The following is a 22,790-nucleotide window of genomic DNA, read 5'->3' on the forward strand; positions in this document are numbered from 1 at the left end:
TTTTTCTGAACTGGAACAACAGAAGTCTCTCTGGTGTTTTCTAACTCTGAAATAGAAATCATTTAGAAAGGGTCAAACAGCTGTATTCAATTATCACTGGGCATTTAAAACAGCTATTGGTCTCAGGTTCAGAATTATTCACCGCCTCTTGTTAAAATGGTGAAAGGGTCTCTATCAACTAGCATGCACACCGCCTTTGAATTCCTGGGAGCCAGCTGTGCCGCTCTAAGCTCCGCATCACTGGGGAGAGGCCAGGCCTGCATTTAAAAAGTTGGAATACTTGTAATGAGGTGGAGACACAAGACACCCGAAGATCGGGTTTGCACTCTGTTAAATAAGGACAAGGAGTCCCACTTCTTAAAGGAGGCCTTCCTGAGAACAACCAGCTGTCCTGTTGTGTTTTGTTGTTTTTTCCAGGCTTCCCTGATTTCCAACCAGAAGTTTTAGTAAGGGCTGACCTGAAACTCGACCATTCCTTCTTCCAGCACCTTCTGGCAGAGGCCCCATTTCGTCCCGTCCGTGCTCAAGAACGGCTGTGTGCCACCAGCCGAGGACACGGAGGCCCGGTGCTGAGCAGGGCAGGACTGTATCTGCCACGAGGTCTGAAAATACTCTGGGCTCACTCGTTAGGTCTTTGAGTCCTTGTTCCTCATAAGAAGCTTCTTTTTTGTTGGCTCCCTCCCCAGTCCCTTCTACTGTGCAAACTGCTTGCCCCAGTACCACCCCTCCCCATCCCCGGGCAGCTCTGATTTATAGGAAGGGCTTTGTAGTTGAGACACCTGGATTTGATTTCTGGATCCTCTACCTACTAGCTGTGTGACTTTGGGCAAGTTTCTTAAATTATCTGGTCCTTAGTTTCTTAACCTTAAGAGCAGAGACAAGAATATTCCTAACTTGCAAGAGTCTCATGAGAATGAAAGAAATAATGAATTATAACCACTTAGAAGAGTGCTTACCCTGTAACTGCCTATGAGCTATTACTAAGAATAAAGGAATGTATGCAACAGATATTAGCAAGGAAGAGCTTTAGAGTCCAGATCCTTCTTCTTAAGACGCCCTTTAGACTTCAAAGTTATTCCAGGAGTGGTAGGAATAGGCAAAATTGTTAAAGTCAATAAAAAATGCCCCCAGAGATCACCCACAGCCCCACTGATGGGCTTTGCCAAGATCAGGCCCCTAACGAGGCCATGCCTTGCTGGTTTAACAAGTGGTGTGTGTAAGTGCAGACCCGGCAGGATTAGACACAGGGAGGCTAACAGAGAGCATCCTCTTCCAGGCTCCAGACTCCAGGTCCACCCTGGCTTTCTCACAGTGAGAACATACATTGCCACCTGCCGCAGGGGCTGGCTACGCGACTCAAATGTACACTAGTTCCTTAGCGAGACAGTGAATTCACTTCAGGCTTATGTAACAGGTCAGACCTAAGATCCAGGTGACATAAGCGTGCCGAAGCAGCACTGACTGAAGTGATTTTCTGTGCCACACATAGCAGCAAGCTCCGGGGCTCTGGGAATGAACATAAGGAAAGTGATGTTTGTCTTGAACTTCCCATTCCCCTTTTCTCCCCTGCATCCCTCTCTCAATGCCAGGACAGAGTGACCCAGCCTCTACCAGGATCCCCAATGCACCACCGGTGGTACCCCACCCTCATCTTCCCTCCTGAAAGATATCTGGGGCTCCAAGACGGCTCCCCCTCAGTTCTCAGTGCAGCAACTCTCTCATTATTCTTCACACACATTTGTTACCTGGTTAGGCTAATTCACAGTAAGTTGTGAATGACTGACAAGTCTTGGGACTTGCACAGTGGGTTGAATAGTGACTCCCAAAAGATATGTCCAAGTCCTACCCCCTAGTAGCTGTGCATGTGACCTTATTTGGATAAAGGGTCTCTGCAGATGTGATGAAGTAAGTGATCTTAAGATGGGATCATCTGGATTAACTGAGTGGGCCCTAAATTTAACCCTAAGTGTCCTTATAAGAAAGGGAGAAGCCAGGGATAGGAAGGAGAAAGACATGTGAAGACAGAGACAGAGATTACAGCAAAGCAGCCACAAGCTAAAAAATGCCTGGATCCCCCAGAAGCTGGGCCAGGCAGGAAGGACCTCCCCTCTTACCCTCCCCCTGCCAAACCTTTGGCAGGACCCTGGCCTGCTGTCATCTAGATTTTGGACTTCCTGCCTCCAAAACTGAGAGAGAATCAACTTCTGTTGTTTGAAGCCACCCAGTTTGTGTTAATTTCTTACAGCAGCTCCAGGGGATGAGTATGATCAGCAACCCAGGCCCCACAGCCCCAGGGCCTGCTGAGCACCTGAAGTTGAGAAAACTTCAGTAATGACCCCTGCCCCAAAGCTAGGACTCAGACAGTTCTGGCCCTTCCACTCTGCCAGTCCCCCTAAGGACTGATTGCTGTTGGTTTGAGTTTTAAAGAGCCCATGGTTCCAAATGCATATTTGACTGGTACAAACTGTTCCCCAGTTCCTTCTCCGCCCCCATTCTGCACTTCATCTGCCGTGCTGTGCTCGAGACCCTTAGGTCCCTGTTTTCACACCATGATTGACTCAGAGAGAAAAGGGGAGGAGGCAAGGCTGCCAGCAGTACCATTAGATATGAAATTCTGATTTTTTGCAGTTTTTTTAAAATTTCTCTTTCCATGCTCCTTTGTCCAGGCTCAACCGATACCACAGCCTAGCCCTTCTCTAGATTGTGAATGGACACTTTAGCAGTGCTATTAATTCCATCCTTGTCATCTGTGCTTCAGCATATTCTTTAATTGAATGGTGTTACCAAATTTGGTTCCCAGTTCCCCATCCTCTAATTTTCAATAGCAATGATGCTTTCAGTTATACATTTCAGTGTGTTTCAGAAATGTTTTCTTTCTGGCGGGTTTACTGGGATCCCCCTTAAATTTCCCATAGCAATCAGCAGCTGACATCAGCTCACACCCCCATCACTTACAGAGGATGCAGGCAGCTTGGATATCAGCAGCAACCTACCCGTCACTCTTGCCTTCTTGTGCTCGTCATTCTCATCCAGCCCTCGGAAGCGGCTCAAACGTTCCAGCATCTTTATGAGGCAGAGAGGTGCTGCTGGCATATATTTATCAAGTGGTTTCCCCCGTATATAATTCTGTACTCCAGTTGCTATAGAAATAAGCCAGAAAATCTAACTCTGGATTCTTATGTTTCACATATTCAAATTTAGATGAAATGTGACGTGGCTACAAAAAAAAAAAAAATATGCTATCTTCCACAAGATTGAAGTGTAAACCTGCAGTTTCATTGGCTTTTTTTTTTTTTTTTAATATTTTATTGATTTTTTACAGAGAGGAAGGGAGAGAGATAGAGAGTTAGAAACATCGATGAGAGAGAAACATCGATCAGCTGCCTCTTGCACATCTCCTACTGGGGATGTGCCCGCAACCCAGGTACATGCCCTTGACCAGAATCGAACCTGGGACCTTTCAGTCCGCAGGCCGACGCTCTATCCACTGAGCCAATCCGGTTTCGGCATCATTGGCTCTTTAAACGGATAAAACCATCATGCAAAGACAGACGAAATAATCTGTCTGTTCCATGTTATTTTCTCTAGACCTGAGGGAGGGAGCTCCATTGGCAGTGAAAACTTAGTCTTGGGTATTCTAACTGCCCGGAAACATCATGGAGTGGGGAGAAATACAGGAGAAAGAGGATTATAATAGAGTGGTATGGCGTACTTTCCCAGTGCTTGCGATGACAAACTACTTTTGTTTTTTCTAGTATTATATCACAGATATAGAATTCACTTGGAGACTAGCCAAGACTTACTGCTAGGCCTACGGGGCAGTACTAATAAGGCTTTAGTCCAAAATATGTACTAAGATTCAAAAAAAAAAAAAAAAATAAGGAACCAAACCCAGCACTGAGCATTGAGAAATAGGCAGAATGCTCTATGTGTGATTGCCCTTCTTTTGATCCAAGCTTTCTTATTTTTTCCTTAAAAGAAATTGAAAATCAATCCAGTACACGTACCACTCTTTAGCCTTTGTTACTGTAAAGCGTGTGTTCAATTTAAAAGTTGTATTGCTGAGAATAAAGCCATTGGGAAATGGGAAATGGGATGGAGAGAGGAGAGAGAAGAGAGACAGGGGAGCATAAAAAGTTCTTGTTCTCATAAAAATATCTTTAAAATAGCATTTTCCCTTTAACCCATGATGTCTAGGAAAACCTGTACTTGAAAAAACTCTTGAATAAATTGTTTCTCAGTTGAATTATAAATCCCTTGTTGAAATATTTGGAAGGGAAATTGATTTGCATGAGAACAGTGAGAGGGGCTTACACACAATACTTCTCAGTGGTGTGTGCCTTAGCACTGCAGGCCACTTGGTGGATGGGTCCAGGCTTTTGAGTACAAGTCACATAGGTCAGCCATGAAGGTGCCCAAATATGAGGGTCTCATTGAGAGTTGGATGGCAACTTGGACATGTTAACTATGGAGTGTAGAGATCACAGCACTTACCTTTGCTTTTATTGCCTTTGAAGGAGGCAGAGGATCACATTGATTGAGCTTCTGATTGTAGGGGGATGTCTGTGACAGCTAAGAGTTTGAAAGGACAGTATTGAGTTTGAAAGGAATTTCATCTGATTGTTAAACAGGAGAATGTTTCCCACAAGAAGCTAGAGATGTTATTTAAATGACCGACGAAAGCCTTGGACATAGTGTCCATCTTGGCTCTCCCTTCCCAGGCATGTGATTCAATAAAATAGAGCAGCAGTGTTCTATACCGAGGCAGTGAGAGATAGTGACTAAATGTTTTTACTTTGAAATCAAGTAGATGGAGGTTTAACTCTTATACCTACCACTTGACAGCTCATTAAGCCGTGGAAGTCACTGCTAAGTTTTAGTTTCTTCCACTGGGAAAGGAGAACAATAATAATACTGCGTGCCACTGAGGGCTCTGGTGAGAACTAAGTAAAATGTGCAATAAACGCTAAGCCTTGCATCTGGAACATAGCAAATATTCAAAAAATATTAGCTAGTATTGCTGCTACCATTATTATGACTTCAACAGAAGCAAGACAATAACGACTGCCTTCTCTTTTTCATTCCGATCTCATGTCAGTAGGATATAATAACTAATAACCATAACTAGTATAATCATATGGTCACTGGCCTGTTACTATTTCAAGTTCTTCAGGAATTGCAAGTGAATGTCTCCTAAACTTGCCTACACATCTCATGTCCAGGTTGACCTTTAACCTAGTGCTACGGTGTTAACCCAACCGCTGCATTCTGAAACACTTCACTGGACTAATATCAGCTTTGCTCCACATCACCAGAACGCACTACTTTTTCCCTGCTAATTTGCAGTTTCTCTCAGGTCTTAGGGCTTTCAAAATTGGATATGGTCAATTTCATTACTAGTGGTCTGTAGAGTCAATTTTAAAATCATTAATCTTTGTAAATGCAAAGGTGCATTCATCAGCAAAGGTTCTTACAGAGCTTTCATTATGTTGGGCTACGGAGTGGAGGGTTGTACAGGCAAAATCCCTTTCATAGAAATAAGATCAAGATAACTTAGATAACTTGGTTACCTGCTGCCAGTGGTACATGCCTCTTGCATTCTTACTGGACTCTTATTTTTTTTTAATTTAATTCTCACCCAGGGATATTTTTCCATTGATTTTTAGTGAGAGTAGAAGGGAGGAAAGAGGGGGAGAGAGAGAGAGAGACATTGATTGGTTGCCTCCCACATGTGCCCCTACCAGGGCTGGGGAATCTGCAACTGAGATAAGGTACCCCTGACCAGGAATCAAACCCACAGCTCTTCAGTCCAAGGGCCGACATTCTAATCACTGAGAAATCGAGCCAGGGCTTTACTGGACTTTTAAAATAAGTGCTGCTGAAAATGAGTTGATGGGAGTTATTAGAGGCATCAAGCTAATGAGGGATATGTATGAAAGTTCCCAGGAAAACCAGGAATAGATTAGGTGACAAAAGAACAAGAACAACAACAAAGGAGAGGCAGCTTCCCTGCTCAGTCTTTGGGAAAAGGGACAAAAAGTAGAACCGGTCTGACAGGTCCATACCTTTGCTTACTGACTTGTTTTTGTAAGAGAAAAGCCACACGTATTTTCTGTTTTCTTGTGTGTGTGTTTTTCTGTTTCTTTCCTTTTGTCCCGTTTTTTAAATCACAGGTACATATGATTAAACATGAGCAGTGCTGCCCCAATAAAAAAATAAACAAACACACAGAAACAAGAAGTGAGTTACCCAGTTCAGAAACCACTATGAGGACAGGGAGGGTCTCCTGACAGTTTCTCCAAGAAAAGTCAGTTCCCCAATAAATCAGCTTTTGGAGGCCTGGCGCCCGTGCAGCAGGAAAAGATGCAGAGAGGTGGAGGGAATAAAGGGAAGCTACTGTACCCTGCAGAGCTAAGTTTAGATCTCATTTGCTAATACTTCCTGCATGGTTCAGGGTTTGAGGGAGAATCAGCCAACAAAGGAAACAGAATGTAGCCCTACCAGGTCCAGCTGCCTGCCGCCACAAAAGCCAAACTCCTGAGACAGGTACTTACATAACTCCCATCACTGGGTTGATCATGTTAAATCATGGTTACAGGAACTCCTCACATCGGGAGCTCTTGAACCAGCCCCGGGACTCAAACACCATGGAGGAACAGCCCTTATACAGTCAAGCAAAAGAAGAAATAAACACTGCCATGACAAGAATAAAAATCTCCATAGTTGGTTTTCCTGTGAAAGACCAAATAGGAGTTCCCTGGGAAAGAAAAGCCTTTGCATAAAACATTTTGGTCATCATTATTTCCACAGCAGATGGGGCCAGAGTCCGTTCAGGCGTCATCACACGCAGGTCCCAGCCAAATTGGCCACTAATGAGCCACGCGCCACACTGATAAATGGCTTTCTCCTTCCATTCCCAGGCCAAAGCCCCGTGACCTGCCAGGCACCACCTGAGACCATGACTCAATGGTCACCACCTATAAATCGTCCTGCAGTGGCCACTCCGTGGCTGTGAATGTGCACATAAAGGAAGCCAGAGGAGGCTTTTGTTTTTCCTTATTATTTTTCTATTTTGACTGCTCCAAAGAAAATTCCAGCTTCTCAAAGGTCATCGGCCTAGGAAATCTAAATGTTTTTTGTCTCGCCACCTATTTTCCCTACTTAATATTCCTTATGCCACTTCTTCACAGAAAGGAAATGTGAGGAATGTTTTTCTCTTAACATAAGGGCAAGGGAAAGCTTTCCTTTATTTTTCTTCTGCGTCCTCATGATAATTTTCCGGAGTGTGTGTATGTATTTGTACTTGGTTTTACACCATTTGAGGGAAAGGCTGTCTGATTAACCCTCTGCCAGGCCAAACGTGTACATGTGGCCGGCAGCACTGCCTGGCACTCCTGGCCTTACCTTCTACAGCGGCTGCTGGCACTGACTGATGGATGGGTCAATAGCAACTGGGGCTTTCAGGGTTGTACCTCAGCCCCCAGGCCCTCCCTGTGTCCCCAGGATATGACTGGCTCGGTCAAGTCCAGGAAGACAAAACTTTTATGTTTTTAAATTCCCTTTACAGATGTACCACTGTTAAGAGAAACATTTCAGCAAATCCAGAAGGAGCACAAAGAAGGAGTTGTTCTGGTTGGAGGAAAATCCATTCTCCTTCAACGTGTGTGTGTGTGTGTGTGTGTGTGTGTGTACTGGGAAAATTTTACACTTATACTTACCTTTACAGCAGCATCTAGCACTTTTTAAAAGTTTTTTTTTCTGCAACAGTATATCCAAAGTAAAAGTAAATAACTAATGATGTGTTTCATTAGGGTAATCCTAGAACAAGACTAATGGTATCTCCCAAATTAAAATCCCTCACTACTGCTAATTGGCTCTTCAGATTTAAACCTTGATTCTCTAATAATTTTTTCATTTTAAAGAAGAATGGATTGGTGATCTTCATTGCTGAAAACACAGAGACAAGCATCTTCCAACATATTTATACATTTTCCCCAGTCTTTATAGTTTTCAACTCATAGGAGCAAAAGCAAATGTTTAAGATAAATCAGGTAATAAAATAATACTTCATATGAGTGTGAAATTATACTAAGAACTGCATGCCCATTGCCTTATTGAATTCTCAAGACAATACTGCATTAGAGACTGATATTATCCTCATGTTAGAAATGATAAAAATGGAGATCAGAGAGATTTAGCACCTTGCAGAAGGTCATGCAGCTAGTACGCAGCTTAGGTAGGCCTGTCTGTTCCCAGCATCTGAACACTTAACCATGACACTCTCTCCTGCCTGCGCTTGACAAATAGCAGCTGATTATCTCCCTAGAAATTTTTGAAGAAAAGCTTGTTCTGGATGTGTTTGCCAATCCCACTAGAAGTAAAGGCTCCCCTGGCATGCCTCAGCCCATCCCTCCCACATGTTTATATACAGGAGTGTAGACATGGCCAGAGATGAGTCTCATACAGAGAGCAGCTGGTTCCGGCGACTGGAAACATTGGAATTAGCTGGAGCAGTTGCTTTGGAGGCCTCACCGTTAGCCAAACTTTCCTGTATTCGTTCTGGCGACTAATCTATGGGGACAAAATTTAGCAATCACAGAAGCCAAAAACAAGCAACATTTTTAGGCAGATCAACAGTTTGCAAGGGAAATAGCATGAAGCTCAAACCTTAGGGGTTTTCTAAAATGCTTTCTGGCTTTTTAATCTTGCCTTCATGGGTGGGATAATAGTGTCATAGTAAATCAAGATGCATCATAATCAAGGTAGGAAAAAGACGAGATTGCTTTGAAACTATAGCCAAATTATGGTGAGAAAGACCCTGATTTGGCTACAAAGAGCTGGTGCATTTTAAGAGAATGCAGGGTTGCCCCCCGAATCTTCAGAAACAACTTTCTTACTGTTTTCTCCTCACTGCTCAGAAAAATAAAGTCCCTGAAATGAGATAAAGGTCAGCCACCAATATAGATGCTGTAATCTGCTTTCCATCTCCCTTCAGGCAGTTAAAAGTTTCCTGCTTTATTGAAATGTCGTGCTCAGTAGAGGTATAAACAAATTGTAAGAGACGATTGATTTAACAGTCTGACAGCTTAACCAAATCTCCTTGCAGCAAGGCTTCCACGGTAAGATTCGGTTCTCACTGGCCTCGGAGGGAAACTCATATTCGTAGTAGAGTGTAATCTCCTGTGAAAACCTGTCACACTGACAGTCCTTCCTCCACAGTTAAACCATTTACAGGGTTTGTAGTGGCCCAGCTTCATTACCATATTCATGCTGAGGAGCCACCATCTCCTTCACCTTGGGAAATCTTGGCATTAAATGAAATAATAGAGCTGATCCTTTCTGCAAATGCTACTAGTGACTATGGGCCACTTAGCATAGATGCCTTTTCTTGCTATAAAGGAGCATCCGTATTAGAAAGAATGCTTTCTGCCAAGAACTCCGCAAAGTCATCCTGTCATGACCTGTTAATTCAGAGATCAGTCTTCTTGTTGGCAGCTAACCACAAAACCCACAAAGTTGTGTTTAATTTGCTCGTGGATGTTAGACTGAGCTCTCCCCGTGAACTGTGTGAGTGGTGCCTACCTGCGGCGCCTGAAAAACGTGGTCCCGATGCTTGGGATGGACGTGCCCTTTTCGTGGCTGTTAGTGGCATGGCTGGTCTCTTCCAGGCAGCTTTCCCTGACAGCAAGGACAAGATAAACACAGCTGACTGCAGGGCTCTTAAGGGAGATTTGGCTCTACTCTGCAAACTCAGAGCGTTCTTATTAACAAAAGTTAACACGGTCTCCCAACAGCGTGCATGTTGACACAGTAAAAAAATGTGCTGCTTTCTTGGCAACTGGAGAGCGCGTACAGCAGCCATGGCAAGAGTAGATGCTCATTATTTTTCTTATGAAATGTACACACAGGGCCTGCTTCCGCAGCGACTCTCTCCTTGAGTTAGTGGGCCAGTTTGGGTTGGGGGATCCACCGGTGGCCTTAGGGTGGAACGTATGCCCAGGCCTAAACCAATCAGCCTATTGTATTTTTTCTGGCCATAGAAATTGATTCAGAAAGTTTATATGTGAATTGCCGAATGTACTAAATGTACAAAGGCTTTTCTATTTCCTGTTGTATTCAAACTCAGAAGGATGTAGCTCTGGGAACTGGTGGACGACACTTCATGATTACCTAAGGTCTGAGATTAGACCTGCTAGGAAGGAAGCTGATATGAAAAAAGGAGAATAATCAGTTGATATTATTTAAGCCCAAGAAAGCCACAACTGAAGGTGATTTTCTTTGGATGCTCCAGTTTTTATTCACGTTTTTACAAAAATGACTTGAGTTATCAGTCACTTACCACCAAGACAATAAAAACTGATACAAACTCTAAAAATTCACGTTAAAAAAAAATCAAAGGATAATCATTCAAGTATTTTAAGGATTAGCACAGTCAAATTTGCTCTTCACTAGAGTTGTATCTTTTCCTGAAAATATTTTGGGGACAATAACATTATAAACACACCTTATCAAACTCATAGATCATATTAATAATAAATGCTTTGCATGGGCAAAGTGTTTTAGTTTACCAAGAGCTTTCAAAAACATTATCTCATTTGATCCTTATAAGTAAAATATGAGCTACACAGGACAAATTTTATTCTCTTGTTTTACAGGAAAAAGGTTAGATGATGTCATGTCAAAAGAATATAAGAGTAGAAAATTGACCTTAGCAATCTTATTGCCCACCCTACAGATGCAGACACTCCAGTTTCAGAAAGCCAAAGACTTACCTAACATCACACAGCTAATCATTGCATTAATTTTTTTTTGGAGGGGGTGACTTCTTTAAAATTTCTTTTTGAGTTCAGCTGCTACATCGTATTTATTATCCACCAATCTCTTATACCTGGGTGCTTAAAACACAGTTTCCTTCCTCCAAAGAAGGGGCTGTGTTTCACTCATACAAAAGAAACATTAAATCTAATTCAATTCACATTTCTGAGCCCTGGAAATGTGACTGGGTCATAAACTTGACAGAACAAATTTTCCCATCCACATCCATAACCATCACCAAGACCATAACACCGTGCCTTTCCTCACAGCCCTGAGATGTCATCATATCACTTTCATATAATAAATCATTAAGGAGTGACTCCACTCTGCCCAGGATTCCTTACTTGGTATATGTGACCATCACAGTTTCATTCTTTTTTCCCTTCTTCTTCTTATTTTTAAATCCTTATCCGAGGACATGCTTAGAGAGAGGGAGAGAGAGAGAGAGAGAGAGAGAGAGAGAGAAATTGATTGGTTGCCTTCCATACATACTCCAACTGGGGATCAAAGTCGCAACCCAGGCATCTGCCCTGACCAGGAATCAAACTGGCAACCTTTCAGTGCACAGGACTACCCTCAAACTACTGAGTCACTCTAGCTGGGCTATTCTTTTTTTTTAATATATTTTGATCTTTTTTACAGAGAGGAAGGGAGAGGGATAGAGTTAGAAACATAAATGAGAGAGAAACATCAATCAGCTGCCTCCTGCATACCCCCCACTGGGGATGTGCCCGCAACCAAGGTACATGCCCTTGACTAGAATCGAACCCGGGACCCTTCAGTCTGCAGGCCGATGCTCCATTCACTGAGCCAAACCAGTTAGGGCTGGGCTATTCTTAACATTAGAGCCATACAGTTGGTATTTTATTGGCAGCAGGGAGCTTTCTGACTGGCGGCCTGCCATCAGCATGCAACTAAGAAAATGCTATCCCTGGTCATCTCATCCTTGATTACCATGGGTAAGGTTATTATTGGGTGATATCTCTGGCATGTATTTAAATACTCCAGATCACCAGATTTTGCCACCCCTGGCCCCCACCAAATACCTTTCTAAAAATTTGATGACAATCTCTTTAGCTTTTCAAATAAATTCAACTAATAAAATTCATTCATTCAGTCTTTCAGTAGATACTATGTGCCAGGCACTGTTCTCCGTGCTGGCATGAAGTTGTGAACAAAATAGAGGAAAATCTCCATTCCTGTGGGCCATACATTCTAGTGAGGAAGACAATAAACAAGGTAAGTAAAATATACAGTTAGGTAGAGATAAGTGTTAAGGAGAGAAAAAAAATGAAGCAGAAAGTAGAATAGACTTTCCTGAGATGATTTTATTTGAGCAAATAAGGAAGTGAGGGATGTGGCCATAAGTGTGTCTGGGAGAGGAACAATTCAGGTGGGAGGAACAGCAAATGCAAAGGCCCTGGGGCAGAAACATGCCTCAGGTATATTTAAGGAACAGTAAGGAGGCCAGTGTGGCTCATTAAGATACGTGAGAGGGAGATCAGTAGGAAAAGGGGGTCAAGAGATGACAGAGCATCATTGTGTGGATTTGAATGAGATGGGAAACCCTCAGAAGGTTTTGAGTAAGGAATGTCATGATTGGACTTTGTGTTTTAACAGGATACCTCTGGCTGCTGGAGTAAGAAGAAACTGAGGAGGCCAAGGGTGGAAGCAGGCAGACTACTGTAGTAGGAAGAGATGATGGAGAGTTGGATCAGGACAATAAAAGGAAGGTGATGTGAAGACTGAATGCTGTTGCATTTGCTGCAAGATCATATATAGGGCATAAGAGAGAAGAAAGAGTCAAGAGTGCCCTTAAGATCTTTTGACTGATATGACAGGTAGAACAGAATAGCCATTCTACTCAGGTAACTGTAGAAGCTGGTTTCAGGGAGAATGCTAGGAGCTCAGTTTTGGACACTATAACTTTGAGATACTAAGTAGACATCCGATTGGAGATGTCAAGAGGACAGGTGGTTTATGAGTTTAAAGAAAGGTCTAGAGCAGTGTTCTCAACCTTCCTAATGCCACGACCCTTTAATACAGTTCCTCATGTTGTGGTGACCCCCAACCATAAAATTATTTTCGTTGCTACTTCATAACTGTAATTTTGCTACTGTTATGAATCATAATGTAAATATCTGATATGCAGGATGTATTTTCATTGTTACAAATTGAACATAATTAAAGCATAGTGATTAATCACAAAACAATATGTAATTATATATGTGTTTTCCGATGGTCTTAGGCGACCCCTCTGAAAGGGTCATTCGACCCCCAAAGGGGTCGAGACCCACAGGTTGAGAACCGCTGGTCTAGAGTGAAGATACCATTATGGGAGTCATCAGCACAGAGATGGACTTAACGTCATAAAACTGCAACATTAACCTAGAGAGTAAATGTAATTAGACAAGTAAAACAACCAAGGCCTGAGCTCTGGGGGAAGCCCAAAATTTACAGTTTGAAGAGATGAAGACCTTGAGCAGTGAAGTAGGAGGAATACCAGGAGAACCTGAAAGCCAAGAGAAGAAAGTATTTCAAAGAGGAAAGGGGCATTGACCTGGTTAAATGCTGTTTGTAGGTCAATTAAAATGAGGTTTGAGAAGTTACAGTTAGTAGACTTAGCAATACTGTAACTCATTGGTGACCTTGAGCAATGTCAGTGGAGGGGGTTCAGAGGGAGAGAGAAACAACCGGAGGTTGAAGAACAGATGCCTTTCAAGGGGCTTTTGTCTAAAGAGAAGGAGAAAACTGGGGTATAACTAAAAGTGGAAATGGGGCCAGAGAGGGTTATTTCTAAGATGAGAGGCATAACAGCGTGTTTGTATATTGATGGGAACGATCCTGTAGAGGAAAAATTTGAAAGTGCAGGACAGGGGGAACAATTGCTGGAGCAAATGTTTTGGGGTAGGACTGAGGGATGGGATAGTGCCCAGGGGGAGACATTGCTCACAGACAGGAGCAAGGCCAGGTCATCATAATGACAGGAGAGAAGACAGAGACTAGGCCAGAGAGGCAGGAGGGTCAGTAGAGGTCAGGTAGAACCTTGTGACAATTCTCTGGTCACTCCCATTGTCTTGCTGAGGTAGTGTGTGTACTTCATGCAGAAGTTACTTCCCAACATTGTTGCAAAGCTAAGGAATGTCAGTGTCAAGGATTTTGTGACTTGGAAACCTAAGAGTTGAGCTGCTATTCTTAGTTTTACACCTAACTATCATGTCCTGAAGAGTACAGGGCTCTACTAGCCTAGGATGAGGCCCGCCTTTCTAGAAACAAATTCCTCATGTTTTGAGGAAGTCTCACATACCCAATTTTGTCATCCTGGGTGAAGAGAAACCAAGCCTTCCATTATCTCGATTTCACAAGTGCCTGCCTTTCCTCTCTTCCACAAGGTTTCCCTCTCTGTTAAGTCTCTTTCCAGATGTTCAGGAGAGCATGCCATAACGATAGTAGTAGTGACTACAGACCAATAAAGAGACCCCAGAGGAATTCCACACAGGTGCCTGCATCTTAGTGGTTTTCCCAGATATATATACACTGGACTTGTCCTTGATCATTTCTTTCTCTGTTTAACCAATATAAAATAATTTCTGTCGTTAAAAAAAACAACTGCTTAAGTCTCTGAGAGGGGACTATAGAGAACTATGATGGATGCAATAAATACATGCTCCTATCACTTAGAATTTAAGATTTTCAGTGTTGGTGCAGGTAGGGAAAGAATAGGAATCAGAAGTGTTACCTCATTGAATTCTGACATCTCTAAGTAGTAGGTATTATGATCTGCATTTTATAAGTAAGGTTCAGAGAAAGCAAGTAACTTGCCCAAAGCCCCACACTAGAAAGTAGAGGACCCAGACTTGGACCTTGGACTCTTAGGGCTCATGGTCATGTTCTTTGCTCTGCAATGAATTCAGAAAGGCAAATGCTATGTCAGTAGGTGATGAAGGATTTTCCTACCCTGTCCCTAAGCTGTCTCTCCAGGTACTTCAGAAACTCCTCCTTCAAGCCCTTGTTCTGTGGGTTTATGCTACAAAGGACTTTTTGTTATACCATGGGCACTTAGAACATTGCTCTTTGCCAAGGTGACTTTTAATTTATCAGAGGTCGCTCTGGTAGATAGATGCCCAAACTATTTGGTTACTGTTTTCTTAGCCAAAAACCCAGGAAGGGCAGAGGCACTCAACTGGAATGTGAATCTGCTTTTTTTGTCTTTCAAAAACAGCTTTCATCTTACCCTACAGTGGTGTTGTTTTCTTGCTCTGCATTCTGTGTCCCAAATAGACTTCTTAGGCATTCCAAGTAGACATTCGCCACTTTACGCAGATCAACGTTACCAAGCATATGATCTACAGTGGCCCCTCTATTTTCTATTTTCAGCGTTCCCAACCCCTTTCATTAGCAATCTTTAGTGAGGAGATGGAGGCCATCCTAGATGAACTTCCTCAATTCCTCTATCTTTGTAGCAGATTTGCTTCACACTCATCCTGTCCTCCTTCCTCTTATCTCAAAGGCAGGAAGCAGTGTCCCACATCGTTCCCATGATAATCTTTTTATGAGCGTCCTTGATCCCACTTCCTCCCCTCGCCTTGGGAATCTCCTCTAGAATCTCCTCTCACATTTTCAAGCTTATGTTCAACCTAATGTCTAAGTAGCTCCCCTCTAAAAAATGTCGTTCTATTTTCTTAAGTTACTGTCCCATTTCTTAAGTTTCACTGCTAAGCTCTTTGAAAGAGATTCCAAACTCATGATACCTTTACTTCCTGTCCTTACCGTTCTACTGAAATCTCTCACTTGGGACGTCACCAGTGGGTTCCTGATCACCATGGTAAATGGCATGGGTAGGTCTTTGTTCCGTTTCGCATCTGCAGAGTTAAGAGTGTTGGCATCGGTCCAGCCCGGGTACAAGGCCTAACTCCGTCCCTTCTTAACTTTGTTAGGATCTTTAACAAAAAGCCTGGCACAGAGTAAGTAGTCCACAAGTGTTAGTTGTTATTCTCCTCACAACTATTATTAGCCATCCCTTCTTTTGGAAATTCCTTCCTCCCTTTCTTCCCTGCCATTTAACTCTTAACCAATCTCCAATGGTTTTCTCTAAGACCCCTCACTAGCCTCCCTTCTCTTCTCTTCCTTAAATATAGCAGTCTCCAAGCTTCCGCCTTTTTGCTTTTTCCTTTTTCCTGTGTTCTTTTCCTCAGAGCTCCAGCTCACTCCCACAGCCCTCTCTCTCCCCAGGGTGATAGGGACATCTCTAGCCCCACCCCCTGCCATGATTGTTCTGATTGGCTGGAGGTCCTCCTGATCCCCTTCTATGGTGGAGGCCCATCCTCAATGCCACCTCCTTCATGAAGCCTTCTAATCTCCTCCATCCTTAGTCAGAATTCAGCTCTACCTTGGGAGGCCTCACATTATAAAGATTCCCATTTCTGCACTTATTATTATGCACTAGAGGCCTGTTGCATGAAAAGATTCGTGCAATAGGCCTTCCCTTCCCCTGGCTGCCAGCACCGGTTTTCCTCCGGCACCTGGGACCCAGGCTTTCGCTCCGGCCGGAGATGCCTTCAAGCCATCGCTGCTCCGGCTGGAGCCGCCTTCAGTCTTCGCTCCACCACTTCACGCCTACGTATGCAAATTAACCACCATCTTTGTTGGTGGTTAATTTGCATATCTCACTGATTAGCCAATGGGAGGTGTAGCGAAGGTACGGTCAATTACCATCTTTGTCTATTATTAGATAGAATAATATTACTTTGAACTATGATTGGGTGTATGTATTTCTAACTACCTCATTAGATTGTAAGCTCCATAGGGCAGAAACCATATTTTAATCACCCTTTACTCCCCACATGCTGAGTATGGTGTATTTCTCATGGTAGGCTGAACCCACGTGGACTGACAGGAAGGGCATGGGGGTGGGGGTTGAGTATTCAGATTCTAAGCACCTCCTAACTGACTCCAAATTATGGGATGGCTCAGCAAAGGGAGGAAATGTGAGTGTTAAAGATAAATTAAAAGAGGAAAGCATATAAATAAACTATGTTGGGGGGACACAGGGATTATAAAACTATGAGAGAAGACTGAGACAAGAGACCAAAAGGACAGTGGGGCATACTTAGGGAAACAGGGAGCAAGGAGAGCCAGCAAGAAGGCAAAGGTACAGGTAACCGAAAAGGGGGGAGCCCTGTTTCCTGCCTCATGGCTTTGGGCTTTTGTTTTCTCAAGTAATTTCTCTGGCCCAGGGAGAATAAAACCAAATTTCACAAGAGTACTTGGGAGCTTATAATTTATAAAGGCTTGAAAGATCTTTAAACATGAAGCATAGAAAAGAGAGGGATTTTATTATTTCATATGCAGTCTTTAAATATTAAAGTGAGACAAATGTCCCTAAACACAAGTAGAAAATATCTCATAAGACTTTCCTTTAGTTTTCCTGATGAAACACTGTAAATAAGATACACTGACCACACTGACTATAAACATTTAGTGAATAAAAATTTAAATGACCAGATGAGAAATAGTGTTAAGTTACAGAGAAAGAATTCATGTTTACATCTCTTTGTTTTACTTACCCTTGTACCCAAAGGAAGGGGAAAAGCAATACATTAAATTCATTTTTAATATCAGTTTCTCTCGCTTCCCCCCATTTTTCTTTGCATTAACAGTAAATATTTCAATTGATCTGAAATCTCACAGGCTGCTCTCCTAATGTGATCATTTAAACACAGGTCAGATGCCAAAACACACCCTATTTGGACAAGACCTTCACCACTCTTGAGAGACCTCCTAGAATGTTCCATGGACAGTTTTAGAATTTTTATTTTTGAAAACTAGCACACAAAACATTCTCTACAACAGAAAAATACCAGCAACATCCTATTTCCAGCAGAAGAGAACACCATTGGGATGACGCCTTCAAAACATATTTGGGTGATGGCAGATCACAAGACACTTGGCTCTGAAGTCAAGATATCGAGTTTCAAACAAAAATATATAGACTGGATATGAATAAACTCTCCCGAAAGCTCACGCTTCTCTGCTGGCTGGGGATTCAGATGAGGGATCAGTAACACTTGCAGATGATTCCAGAGAAACAAGGATCCCATCTGCAGCCAGATGAAAAGAAGGAGGAAATTTTCTTTGGGTGCTTTAGCTTGAGACGTGTTAGAAACAAGATAGTCTACCACATCTTTCTAACAACATCGGCTGGTGTTCTCTTGCCAACAATTCAATTGCTTTAGAATGTTAAACTTGGAGAATTGCATCATCCATCTCAGAGGTCTACAGGCTCACTCCTGCCTAACTGGTGGGAAATGAAGACGTAAAAAGTTCAATGACACCCTAACATCAGCAGCCCGGCCTGTTTTGTCTTTGCTCACACATCAGAAGACAGTAGAGTAAGGTAGCTCTAAATGGCAACGTGCCTTCAATCTGGTCTCAGTCAGATATATTCTATTGTCCATCCAGATCTACTCTCTAATCTGTTCCGTTCCGCTCCGTGAAACAGGGGCCTGGCTGATACAGACTATACAAACTGGACTTGATTAATGGAACATGCTGGCAGGAGATTGGAGGGTGAGAGAGTGTGAGGCTTGGGTATTTATTTGCCCCAGCTCCCTCCCTGCCTGATTGCAATGGCTTGGCTGCTTTACCATCAACAGTCAAGCTCCTGTAAAATGCTCTCTCTCTATAGCCCTTCCTCCTGGATTGTCCAAATCCCTTGTCCCTTCAGGCCTAGGAATGGCAAGGGTTGGCAAAGTCCTTGCAGTAAACACTCTTAAACTTACCCTTTGAGTGTTCCATCTGCTTCCTGTTGCATTGCCGACTGAAATGTGGGTCAACCGTGATGGATTATTAGTGGCTCCCCCACTAATGTTGTATTGAAGATCCGAAGACTGGCAAGCAGACCACAATAACAAGTGCTGTAATTCTTTGTTGGCATTGACCTTGGGCATGGGAGAAAGGGGAAAAACCAGCAAGAATTCCATATATTTCTTACTCCTGTCTTAGATCTTTATCACAGTGGGTAAAGACTGAGCCATAAGCAACTACATTCTAGAGTCATCTTTGATCTGGTAATTTAGCTGAGGCTTATGGATGGTTTTCATTTTCATGTTGCATACTCAGATGTTAATGCCAATACCAAGAAAGGGAATTATTTATAACTAGGATGACATTTTAAACTCTAAAACTATATTGTTCTATAGAATTTACAACTGACAGATGAGATTTTGGAAAAATTCCAGTTTGATATAATTTTAGTTCTATAGTCTATCCTTGGTTCTGTGCTTTAGTTTTTCTCCTTAAGTTTTCCCATTTTTATAACAAGATCCATATACCTTTAGTAATCAGTTCTCTTCCTTTCCCACTTAAAGTTATTTAGCCTTCTTAGGAAAGCAAGTGTGGTTTGGCTAGCCGGTTTGGTTCAGTGGATAGAGCGTGGGCCTGCGGACTGAAGGGATCCCAGGTTTGATTCTGGTCAAGGGCACATACCCAGGTTGCGGGCTTGATCCCCAATGTGCAGAAGGCAGCTGATCAATGATTTTCTCTCATCATTGATGTTTCTATCTCTCTCTCCCTCTTCCTTCCTCTCTGAAATCAATAAAAACATATTTTAAAGAAAATAAGTGTGTCCTAGAAACTGGAGCAAAGAATAGAAACACACTGATCAAATTCTTTTCCTTTAAGTCAAACTTGACTATTTTGTACCTAAATTTTTCTTTTGGCAAAGTGAGAGACAATGAGAGTTAATGCCTCTGCACTTGAATAGACTGAGCCACACAAAAGCTGACAGTGCCGCAGGATTCGTGGTAATGCCAGCACTACTGCAAAGAGACCTCATTGCAGTGCTGTGCCACTTAATAGACAGAAGGCAATCTCAAAAATAATTACTTAATATTAAAATATATCTGACTATAAATGAAATAAGAGGAAAGGCACTTATCTGTACATGAGATGTAAATACACTTTTTAAAAAAAAATGGAAATATGTTCTTGAACTGTCAGCATCATTCGGCCAATTGTTTGATGAGCTTATGGCCCTAACTGTCAAGTCTCTGCTCAGGTGATTTATTATTATTATTATTAACACTAAAGCAGAAGTCTTACTGTCTCTGGGGCAGAATAAGGGTTTGGATCACTGAAATAAAGACCAGGACTATAGAGTGTGGTGGGTATGATCCATATGCCTTTCCCATTTGCTATTCATTTAGAATTCATTTATTCAACATATTTATTAATATACTTCTAACTATAATACAGTGTAAGGATTATTATTAAGGTTTGGCCCACAAGCCATGGGAGCACAGATAATGCAGCAGTTTGTTCTAGAGCTGAGGGTGGGCAGTGAGGATGACTCACAGTCAGACAAGTGGGTGAGGAAGGATTTCTAGGCAGAAAGAACGCACATGTGAAGGCCCAGGAGTGTGAGATGCCTGGTGTAACCAGGGGATGAGATTGCATAGACAGTCAAAGGCCCTGTGCACCATGCCAAGGAGTATGGACTGTCATCAGGCCCTTCAACGAGTCTGACCCAAGGAAAAGCCACAATGCATTTGCATTTTTGAAAGATTACGTTGTTTGAAACTTGAATGGATGGGAGGAGGCTTGGAAACCAGGTAGAAGATCACTGTAAGAGTCAAGGTGTGTGTTTGAATTAAGGCCACAGGACTGGCAGGGGGAGAAAAGGGTTACATCACACCAATATTTTAAAGGCACATATCAATAAAACTGGGGCTCACTGACCAGACTGCAGGGGCGGGGACGCAGGGGAGGAGGGAGAGTGAAATGAGTCAGAGATGATTTTGAAGTTTGTAACTAGTGAATCAGGGGAACATGTTTGTGGGGAGAGAGGATGAATTCAATTATGGATGTGCACAGTTTATGGTTGCTAGGGCCATCCAGATGGAGGACGTCAACAGACAGATGAAATGTGAGACTGGAACTCAGAAGGCAGGTCCGGGTAAATTCTGGAAATCATTGTTTCATCAGCATCGATGCGATGGGGGTGGATGAGATCACACAGAGCATACCCAGAATGAGAAGAGGAAAGGAGAAGAGAAAAGGAAATAAAAAACAGAGTCCAGTGGGCATGTGCTGTTTTCAACTGTGCAGTTTTCATTCCTTTTTTCTAGTGCATTTTCTTCGTTCATCCTTTAAACAGCCACCCTTCCCGCTTTGTGCAATTCTGGTGAAGGAAATCTTCATGGTGCCTTATTAAAATTATACTTGCCTTCTGCCCCAAGAAGGAAACAGTAAGCATCTCATCACCCTGGCCACACTGATTTTATCAGGTATGTGGCAGTGATGTGCTAGAGCCGGCTCCTTCCAGCTCACAAGTGGCATCATGTTGGTAGGTTAAAATCAGCAATGGTGAGAAGAACAAAGTAGGAGGGATCACAATACCAGATACCAAGCTATATTACAAAGCTGCTGTTCTCAAAACTGCCTGGTACTGGCACAAGAACAGACATCTAGACCAATGGAACCAAACAGAGAACCCAGAAATCAACCCAAGCCATTATGTTCAAGTAATATTTGACAATGGAGGCAAGAGCATACAATGGAGTCAAGATAGTCTCTTCAATAAATGGTGTTGGGAAAATTGGACAGATATGTGCAAAAAAAAAAAAACTAGACCACCAACCTACACCATACACAAGAATAAACTCAAAATGGATAAAGGACTTAAATGTAAGATGTGAAACCATAAAATTCTTAGAAGAATCCATAGGCAGCAAAATGTCAGACAAAATGTCAAACTAAGGAGAAAATAAACAAATGGGACTCCATCAAAATAAAAAGTGTCTGCACAGCAAAAGAAGCCATCAATAAAACAACAAGAAAGCCCACTGCATGGGAGAACACATTTGCCAATGTTATCTCCGATAAGGATTTAATCTCCAAAATCATACAATTTAGCAAAAGGAAGATAAACAATCTAATCAAAAAATGGGCTAAGGACATAAATAGACACATTTTGAAAGAGGACATTCAGAAAGCCAAGAGACATATGAAAACATGCTCAAAGTCACTAATCATCTGAGAGATGCAAATCAAAATGACAATGAGGTACCACCTCACACCTGTCAGACTGGCTATCATCAACAAATCAACAAACGACAAGTGCTGGAGAGGATGTGGAGAAAAAGGAACACTTGTGCACTGCTGGTGGGAATGCAGACTGGTGCAACCACTGTGGAAAACAGTATGGAGTTTCCTCAAAATATTAAAAATGGATCTCCCATTTGACCCAGTAATTCCACTTCTAGGAATATATCCCAAGAAATCAGAAACACCAATCAGAAAGGATATATGCACTCCTATGTTCATAGCAGCACAATTTACAATAGCTAAGATTTGGAAACAGCCTAAGTGCCCATCAGCAGATGAATGGATTAAAAAACAGTGGTATATCTACACAATGGAATACTATGCTGCTGTAAAAAAGAAGGAATTCTTACCATTTGCAACAGCATAGATGGACCTGGAGAGCATTATGCTAAGTGAAATAAGCCAGTCAGAGAAAGATAAATATCACATGATTGCACTCATTTGTGGAATACAATGGACAACACAAACTGATGAACAAAAATAAAGCCAGAGGAAAAAATATTTTAGATTAAAAGTAATCCTGTTATTTGCAGATTTTTAATATTTCCTACAACTTCTGTGATATTATACTATGTTAGTACAGTTTTGGTAATATTATATTTAAAATATTTTTCTTGAAATATTAATGTTTATTGCATGTAACATTATTATATTTAAAATAATTTTTCTTGAAAAAATAAACAAACAAAAATCAGCAATGGTGGAGGTATTTACACCACAGAAGTGGGCAGACCAACACCTGCCCCACCCCTCACCAAAAGTCAGCTTACCAGACACTACTGGATGTGGGTATGAATCCAATGCAAAGCAATGAACGTTGCCCAGAGATTTGATATACAGGTCTCAGAGGACTGGTATTCCTTCTCATT

The 22,790-nt window shown here is 42.2% G+C and overlaps 1 long non-coding RNA gene across 2 annotated transcripts in view; it reads left to right on the top strand.

The window, feature by feature from the left end:
• Positions 1 to 21,913, top strand: part of LOC139013029 (uncharacterized) — a 40,933-nt gene extending 19,020 nt beyond the window's left edge. Inside the window, exons 3-5 of one of the 2 annotated variants that reach the window (XR_011471922.1) lie at positions 11,933 to 12,054; positions 12,436 to 12,548; positions 17,538 to 21,913. This is a non-coding gene — a long non-coding RNA (uncharacterized lncRNA). Of the gene's footprint in view, positions 1 to 11,932; positions 12,055 to 12,435; positions 12,989 to 17,537 lie in introns of those variants that run through there. The other variant, XR_011471921.1, reaches the window with a different exon arrangement.
• Positions 21,914 to 22,790: the final 877 nt, after the last annotated feature.

Source organism: Myotis yumanensis, unplaced genomic scaffold (genome assembly GCF_028538775.1).
Source record: "Myotis yumanensis isolate MYYU_CA2020_CCGP unplaced genomic scaffold, mMyoYum1.0.hap1 SCAF_1, whole genome shotgun sequence".
Classification (NCBI taxonomy): domain Eukaryota; kingdom Metazoa; phylum Chordata; class Mammalia; order Chiroptera; family Vespertilionidae; genus Myotis; species Myotis yumanensis.